The sequence below is a fragment of the Protopterus annectens genome, chromosome 2.part2 (genome assembly GCF_019279795.1).
Source record: "Protopterus annectens isolate FY-2018-M chromosome 2.part2, PAN1.0, whole genome shotgun sequence".
NCBI classification, from domain to species: Eukaryota; Metazoa; Chordata; order Ceratodontiformes; family Protopteridae; genus Protopterus; species Protopterus annectens.
This window is the reverse complement of record NC_056730.1, coordinates 1,084,918,276-1,084,927,688: the sequence shown is the minus strand read 5'-3', so window position 1 is coordinate 1,084,927,688 and position 9,413 is coordinate 1,084,918,276.

The window sequence follows — 9,413 nt, the reverse complement described above, 5'->3', positions numbered from 1 at the left end:
TCTGGGTTATGAACCTGTCTCTCCAGCATGTTTTGTTGATTGTGGTAATGAGATTGAGGTCTCTGGAGTGTGTGGTGCAGAGGGATTGGGATTTCTTTAGATTTAGCATTTCTGACAGAGCTGGGTCAGACATGACTTTGTAAGTCAAGCAGTGATCATCTCTAAGTAGGCGATACAAGACAGAAAATAGTTGGAGTTTTTGAGTCTATCCATATAGGACGCGTTGACAGTAACTTGACCTTTGACCACCATGTGGTTGCTGTGGTGACAAAATCATTCTAAGTTGCACAACCTATAAGTAAGGGCCAAGGAGGTCATTGTTCCACTCTACATGGCTCTCATCAGACCAGTCATTGACTGCAATGCATCTTTCAGCATGTACTTGACCAGGCACTTGAAACAGCTAGAGAGACTGCAGATGTTCCTCACAAAAAGAATACAGTAAGTAAACAACAAGTCCTGTGTGCACCACCTCAAAGCTCTATCCCTGTCCTCAGTCACCTATAGACTGCTACATGGTGAGCTATGCCTAGCCTGTAAGGCATCCTCTGATCCCACAGAAATGAATATGTTGCACATCCACAAAACTAATAGCATCAGAAATACTCATTCTAAGGATCTAAACTTCACCTACAATATAAACAGGACATGTTAGAGGAATGCGTATGTGTCTTAAAGATTACTCCTTCTCTGGAGCAGGCTTCTCATCCATGTGCTGCAAAGCTCATCACTAACCCTATTTAGATGTAACTTGGACCAGTGGATGGGAATTACAGATTTAACCCTGGTTTGACACCTATGTCAATAATGGACAGGAGGAACCTATAAATGCTTGATGCCTGCAAGCATATATTGTAATCATAAAATTCTCTGGGTTATTGACACACTTCAGCAACATTTTTTTTTAAATTTGGGGTAAGCTTGGCTAAGCTTAAAATGGTTCTTGGGCCAAGGGGTATAGCCAGAAACTTACAAATTATACACACAATAGTCTGCTGACCTTGTACCAGCCAAATAGACCCCTTAGATCAGAAAATAAAACTCTGCTCAAAGTCAACAAACCCCAACTCCCAGCCGGTCAAATGCTCTATTCCTATACTGTTTCCAAACTCTGGAACTCCCTCCCATCCATAATAACCTCCATTAGTAGCCCTGCCCTATTTAAAAGGTCTCTTAGACAATACCTCTCCACTTGCTGGCTATGCCCATGCCAAAAATAACACTCTCTAAACCCTATCTCCCCTATTCTACCACTCTACTTTTTTCCCCAACTCTTTTCCCATCTTCCTCCTTCTTGTCAACCTGCACTCTAACCATCCCAGCTGTGCCTACCCCTGATACATACCCAAAAATTTGATACATACCCTCTCTCGCTATACCCACCTTACTACCACTCCTGAAACTTTCATCCTTGTCTTCTTTGTACTCCTATTCTATTCTTCAACCCACTGCCCAGCTACCTATTTAATTTCAGTCTAACTCTTGCATGTACATTATACTGTGTTACCTAAAAATCCATGCCTATTATTGCTACTGTCTAGCCCTCTAAGCATTCATGTAACTAAATTGTATTTTTGTAAATTCTGTAAAGTATAGCCTTCTTGCCATTTATGTAACTGAAAGTTAATTTCTGTATAATTTGTATGTGGAGCTTTTCTTCCCGGGCCTCCACTGAAAATGGGCTCTCCAAGGCCCAGTGAACTTTTCCGGTAAACATATGCAATAAATAAATAATAAATAATAAAATGCTCCTCTCTCCCCATGGCACTGCAATACACAGAACCTTACTCCACCCCTCCCCATAAAATATATAGGTTATGCGACAGCACTGCTGACCACAGTACATTCTGACTATAAACACTGGCATTATATAACATCACAAAGACTGGCTTGTCGTTACAGTGCTGCTTGCAACAAGTTTCAGCATGACAGCTGGCAGAATTGTTTTACAATATAGTACTGTGACATCCCACTGTACCCATCATGGCATCCCATCTCAAGGAGGCCCATTCCACTAGTGCTGATATATCAGCACCCCTCTGTGCCAGTGGTAAAGTCACACAAATGCCAGTATGTAGTACTAGCTAGTGTCAGTACTACAACGTGGAAGTTAGGCCCAAAGAAGTGCATTTATTTAGCCCTCCTCACACCATCCATATTACTTTTTTTTCCTTGTTTCGCCATAGTTTATCTTACTCTTGCAGTTTTCCTAATTGTATAATCTAATTAAACCAGTGGTCTGAGAAATGCTAGGCCCTCAGAAGACATAGAGATCTAAATGATTTTAGGGCTTTATTTTTTATAAATTTTTGATTCTATGATGACAAACAAATGTCATGAGCTAGAAAGAAACTGTGTTTTCTGTTTTTTTTTTTTTTTTTTTTTGCTCTTTTTCAAGAACCTATGAGCTTCTAGATGGTTTGATATGCATTTTACAGCTTTTTCCTACCTTTTGATCGAATAATGCCCTAAACAAGATCTGAGACTAAACATGAAATTCACTATTTTTTCTTTAAAGGAAGAATGGCTTAATAGGCAAAACTGACAAAAAAGTAGTTCCTAGTAAAGTGGGAAAACAAATGCATGTGACAACACACAAATTCTATCTGGCAATACTACCTGCCTCCACACCCCATCCCCAGAAAAGCAAAGGAAAAAAAGTCTGTCACTCACACACACACACACACACACACACACACACACACACACACACACACACACACACACACAAACACAAGGACAGGCATCTGCTCTGTTTCTAATGACAGGAAGTGAAGCAGCATGGGATAGCCCTGACTTCAATCCATCTAAGTCTTTGGTAGTAGTTACTGAATGGTACCTGTTGATCCAACTAAGCCATAATCAATGAATCCATTGCCAAATAAAAATAATAATTGTATTAATTGATTAACTCTATAAACCTGCTCAGGATGAATCCCTTTTCATGGATGACCTCTTAGCACTGTCTGGTTAAGTGAATTACTCAGAGACACATAATAGGCAAATGGAGGCTGATGAAATCAAACCATGGATATCAGGGCTAAAAACTGTTACCAACCATTAACAGTAATCATCTGTGATAAACTTCTAGACAATAACAATGTATATTGATGCTAATTATATTCATGCAGAAATCCAATACCATTGGTAAACAAACAAGCTAATACAATAGTAGGGTAACAGCCCTGCAATCACCCTGTGGTTGTTTTCCTCACCTCACTTCCTTTGATGAAATATACTAACTCTGTGATCACAAAACCACTAAAAAAAGGCAAACACAATGATCATGAAAAATTGTTACCACTCTATCTATGAAACACACGACTGCAGAAACAATGTAATCAAAGTGCACTAACATTTTACAAAAAAGATGACATAGAAATCCACAGTCCCTTAGTCCCTTTCTCTGAAAACCAACATATCAAAAATACCTGACTACATACATTGAATAAAGCCTGCACATATCAAAATACTGGTAGTGACATTTACTGTGTGATCCACTAACTGTGGATTTGAGAAAAGACTATGAGATTCTATAAGTTCCCAGCACTGAGCTTTATCAGTCTGCAGATTAAATGCTCACTGTGTTGCCTTCATATATAACTTTTGGCATTTCTACATTGTTTTTTGCTATAGTGACTTAACTGATATGATGCTTCCAGGTTAGGAAGTTACTTCTGAGCTGCCAGCTACTAAGTTATTACTTTTGTCTATAAATAATTGCCTAGTTGAGTAAAAAAATCCTTTCCTTTTTCATTTCTGATGCCAACCATTTAGTGAGTAATTTGTCTTTACATAGTGTTGGCATAAAATTATTCTAAAAATAAACTCTGGATTAAATACCGTAGAACTAACGATGCCATTGACCAACTAAACTTTAGGTAAATAAGAAACAGTACAAAAACAGCCATACATCTAGATAAAATAAACCACTGCTGCCATCTACAACAAGCTAACCAACATAATCAGCAAACGTTCTGGGCAGGAATAAATAGACTCTTAAAGCCTGGCCACTCTGACACCCCATGCCCCTCAGGCACTTCCCAAAACAACCCAAAACAAACTGCTGATGCCTTCAATACCTTCTTTACTGAAACTGTCCAGTCTCTATCTAATCAGCTTTCCCCAAATATCCCCACCCTGTCCACCTCCTCTAATACCTCTATTCCCTTATTTCAACTGCAACTTGTACCCACATCACTAATATGTTCTCTGCTCCACAAACTGAAATCCTCCTCTCCATCAGCTGACCAGCTACAGCTCAATATCTAAAAATTGCAGCTAAAACATTTCCATCCTAATTAACAGAACCATCATTGAAGGCTACATTCCTTCAATCTGGAAAATATCACATATTATTCCCCTGCATAAAGGTGGTAACTCAACTGAACTCTCAAACTACCGACCCTTAGCCTTACTCTCCCCCCTAGCTAAAATCATGGAAAAATGCGTCCAAAAACAACGTCTAAACCACATCTTAAATTGCAATCTACTAGCTGACTGTCAACATGGCTTTAGACCATTCCACAGCACCACCACAGCACTCCTTTCCTTTACTGACTGCATCAACAAAAACCGGAATAATAGCATCCTTACCTCTGCTCTCTTTATTGATCTATCCAAAGCCTTCGATATGGTCAATCACGAGATACTAATAAACTTACTTAAATCTTTCATGCTAAACACAAGTGCTATAAAGTGGTTCCACTCCTATCTTCATAACAGACAACAGGCAGTTCTTTGGCACAATAACTTATCCAACCACCTACCCATTTTCCTTGGAGTCCCCCAAGGCTCAGTTCTTGGCCCCCTTCTGTTTTCAATTTTCATTAATGATCTTCATACTACTATTCCTCTTGCAACCTGTATACAATATGCAGATGATTCTACTCTGATTTGTTCTGCCTCATCCCCCTCCGAACTTCACTCAATCACCCAACAGACATTCCAAACTGTAGAAATGTGGTTCCTAAAATAATGCTTAATCTTAAACCCCAAGAAAACCAAATTATTACTTTTCTCCCCTACCCGAAAATTCTGTCCACTCAACTTCTCTGTCTTGTCAAGTAATGGCACCTATATTTCCCCCAACCCAACTACCAGGCTCCTAGGACTAGAGATTGACAGCAATCTAAGCTTTGACACTCACCTTAACAATACTATAAAACTAGTTAACAGAAAACTAGGTTCATTGTACAGAATTAAACCATTCCTTACTCCACTTGCCAGAACATCCATCGCCCACTCACACCTAATTTCCACCCTCCTTTATGCCTCATCCATCCACACTAATCTGTCCAAAGCTAACCTTAGCAAAATGGCTGTTGCCTACAACAGTATTGCTAGATTTGCCTCTGGCTCTACTTTTAGAACTCACCACTGCATAAACTTAATCCAATTAGGATGGCTTGAGCTACAAAACCTGATTTTATTTCACCAACTCTCCATAGCCCATAAAATCATGTACAAACCCTTTAATACTCCATACTCACTACACTTATTACTCCTTACTGCAATCTTAAAAGCCTATGTTCTTCTAATAAACTTCTTATTTCCACTTGTAAATCCTATAACATGGCCAGCAACTCCTTGTTCTCAAACACAGTAGGAAAAATCTGGAACTCCCTTCCTGACAAACTCACTGCACTCTCTTCTCCTCCCTGCTTTAAATCCCAACACAAATCTCACCTCAAAACCCACTGGCTCTGCCCATGTACTAACCCTGACTAGCTTTTTATATCCTCCCAAGTACTTCCTATTTTTTCTGATTACAGAATGTCAACTAACACTTCCCTGTTTCTTCTGTCGTGCTCAATTTGTACACCTTTAATTTATAGTTTTTTTGTAGTTAATTTCTAATATTTCTTCTGCAAATATATGCTAATGAATATTCTCATAGCTAATTGTTTTTTCTCTGTTATTAATGTATGCATTTGGAGCTTTTCTCCCCGGGCCTCTGCTGAAAATGGACATGTATCCAGTTGGACCAGCCCGGTCAACAAATGTAAAATAAAAATAAAATAAAATAGTGTAACTCTCTGCTGGATGGGTATGTTCCATACAATGAATGTCGTCTTGCTAAGCCAGCTACTGAGTCAGCCCTACCTGACATAACCGCAACAGATTCTGTTGCATTTTTAATTACAGTTGGCTATCTAGAGTGTGTAAAGCAAAATTCTGCTGGGACTGTAAAATGCAAAAGAAAGCAAAACCTTACCATTTCCAATGGTAATCCTACATGTACGTTTGCTAAATCTGCTTCTGTTTCCTTTGACTATTTGCTCACTGCTTGTAATTACAAATCTGTGCTAATCTAAAAGTGTCAGACAGTGTAGGAATCACAAAATACTGCATACTTTTCCCTCGTGAATGACCTCATAGTCAGGTGTGTTGGCATTAATCTAGTGACATCAGCACATCTAATATTGCTAAAATCATGATTTAAAAAGAACAGTCAGACTTCCATGGCACCCTGTTAATTTAAGCAGAAATTCAAAATATTTTGCCAAATACCGGACAGATGAGTGATATGCAGCATTTCAAAGAAAGATAATTTCCTTTGGAATGCTATAGTATGAACTAGATATATGTCAAGTCCTCAGTGGTTCCCTTGAATTATTTAAAATGTATGCAGTAGCATAAACTGCATATGGTTCCAGATGCTGTGCTTGGGTCGATAACCTTGTAAGCACCTATTAACCATTGAAAGTATGCTGATGGAAAGCCTCATTCTCTGTTTCCTTTTTAAGTGAATTGGGATTATGTCTAAAAATGTCCTTTTTTCACTCTTCTTCAGAAATAACATGCAGAATATGAGTGGTATATGCTCTCACTGCCCTCCTCTCATATACACACACACACAAATGTATTCCTTCTTTTGTTTGTTTTTTTCCACCTCACTAAATGCAACTTTTTAAGTTAGGCTTAGAGAGGAGAAAACAAAACAGCAAGTCTCTGGTTGCGCCTTCATTTATTAATTTATTTATTTATTACAGCAAAGCCACATTTATTGAACATAAACAAGATGGCAGAGGTGTTTGCTTTTTTTTTTTTTGGATTGGTACATCCTTCGCGGTATGCAGCAGTGAAGGGGTGGACTTATTTTTTACCAGGCAATACCTGTACATTAATACCCTGCTGGAGAACATTCTTTTGTTCTCCAATAGGGTATCACTATAAATTCTACCCGTTATTTACCACACACTAAAGACATGCACTATGTCTGATAAACACAGTAATATAGATAGAGAACTATCAAGCAATAATTTCAATAAAACATAAAACAAAAATAGGATAGTTAAAGTAACTAGATTAACTTAGCTTAAGCATCCCACCCCCCCATAGTTCTTACAGCTGTGGGTGTGTCTTCAGATGAATGGCAGCAACTGATTGACAGCCATGAAAGTTCAGTACATTACTTATGAATGATACATGTGGTGTAATGCTGAGGTATAGAAATGGTAAGACAAAAACACTTCGTATCATGTCTGTTGCTTACTGTTAGTAATGCCCAATTCCAGTAAGGAGACTAGTGACCACCTGCACCATCTACTGCAGTCTAACAGTGGGTAAAAATACAGCAACATTTAAGAAACAGAACATGAAGAGGATGTAGAGGTTTGCCCCCCCACCCACATCTCACCAAAGTCTAATAGAGAAAAAAATGTAAAAAATAGAATGTATAGAGAACGTAAATGCCTGTACGCCAACCACCACAGCAATTAAACTAAAGCAATAATGAAATCAACAGCAAAATACATCATCAACAACTCTGTATAATCTTTTGCCTACACTCTTTTATTACATTAATAACAAATGTGCAATATGACTGTACTAGTTACATGTATCCTTTCACAAAAGAACATCATAACTATGGACATAAATTGAGGAGGCTGTCTGTGAGGAGAGGATGTGAGTGGGGTTGGATATTGTGCATCCTGTGGGGTTCTTACACAGTTATGTTAACAAACTTTCCTACTTTAAGTATGTAAAGAGAATCACGGGATCAGGATATTTCATATTTTTTCTAATGTTATTCAAACTGACAAATTGACAGTTTTCAGGACTAAGATGAAGACCTTCTTTACTGTTTAAAAGTAACAGGTATATTTGCAATCAAGGTGGATAATGCAGCTGAGCATTTCAATTACTCAAGGATTCCACTGATTAAGACATAAGGTGGCTGTTAGACTGCAAAATAAGCAAATAAACTGTTGTTTTTCTGACAGCTTTGTATAATTTATTTCATAGGGTGCCAAGCTCTAGCTATACAGCTGAACAAAACTTAAAATGATGCAAAGTTTCTGTGAAAAGAAATTAACTGGACTTTGTGACCTTGTAAAGACACTACATTTGAAAAGTTGCCATAACGCAATGGGTACAATATTTATACCCTCTATCACAGTAGGTAGAGATGGGTGCCTCCCAAACCAAACAACAAGCGCAACAAAGTCTTCAAATTAAAATTTAAAAAGCTTTAATAATAAAAAATCAACGTGAGCGCTTTTGTTTAATAAAATATAAACTTCATCAGACAACTGAATAATTGAGAATTGAAATGGCGGATTTTGCTAAGAGCGCATAAGTGGCCAGGCATTAATGAGATCACCTTTATTATACCTGTGTTAAAGCTTAAGGCTTTAGAAAGAAATAAAATTGTGGACAAGTGATTAAAGTTCAGTTAATAATGAAAGTTTAAATCATTACTAAGTATATGTGTATATGCATATATACATATTTGAAACTATTGTTTTATTCATTGCTATTAACATTTTCTTGGGATAGTAGGGTTAAACTTTTGGTGATGATGTCAGGATTTTTTACCCAATTATGCAAGAGTATGCACTATTTAAACCTTGCATGTTTTTTATTCAGTTGTCTGATGAAGTTTATATTTTATTAAACAAAAGTGCTCACGTTGATGTTTTTATTATTAAAGCTTTTTAAATGTTAATTTCAAGACTTTGTTGCATTTGGTGTTTGGTTTGGGAGGCACCCATCTCTACCTACCTACCTTTCAGAAGTTGGACTTGTTTGTTTGTTTTTTGGTCCTCTATCACAGTAAGTTGATTCTTTATCATCTACAAAGCATGCAACGATTTTTAACTTTCTTCAAGGAATTTGCTCTTTTTATCACTGCTGATTTACCAATGAACTGACAAAAAGCTCTCTCTATCCTGGTGATAGGGGTCCCTACTGCTTGTCTTGCACTTGTGACAAATGCTAGCACAACACTGCCTACTGTTCTTCACTAGTGCCCAAATGCAGAAGTGGATTCTTGTGGGAGTCTTGTAAGCCTTGGTTAATATGCACTCCACACTGCCTTTCTAGAACACTTTCACAAAGAACAAGCACAGAGGGCTGGTGTTCTCATCATGGTAATCATTTATGCCAAAGAGGGTCAATGTCTGATT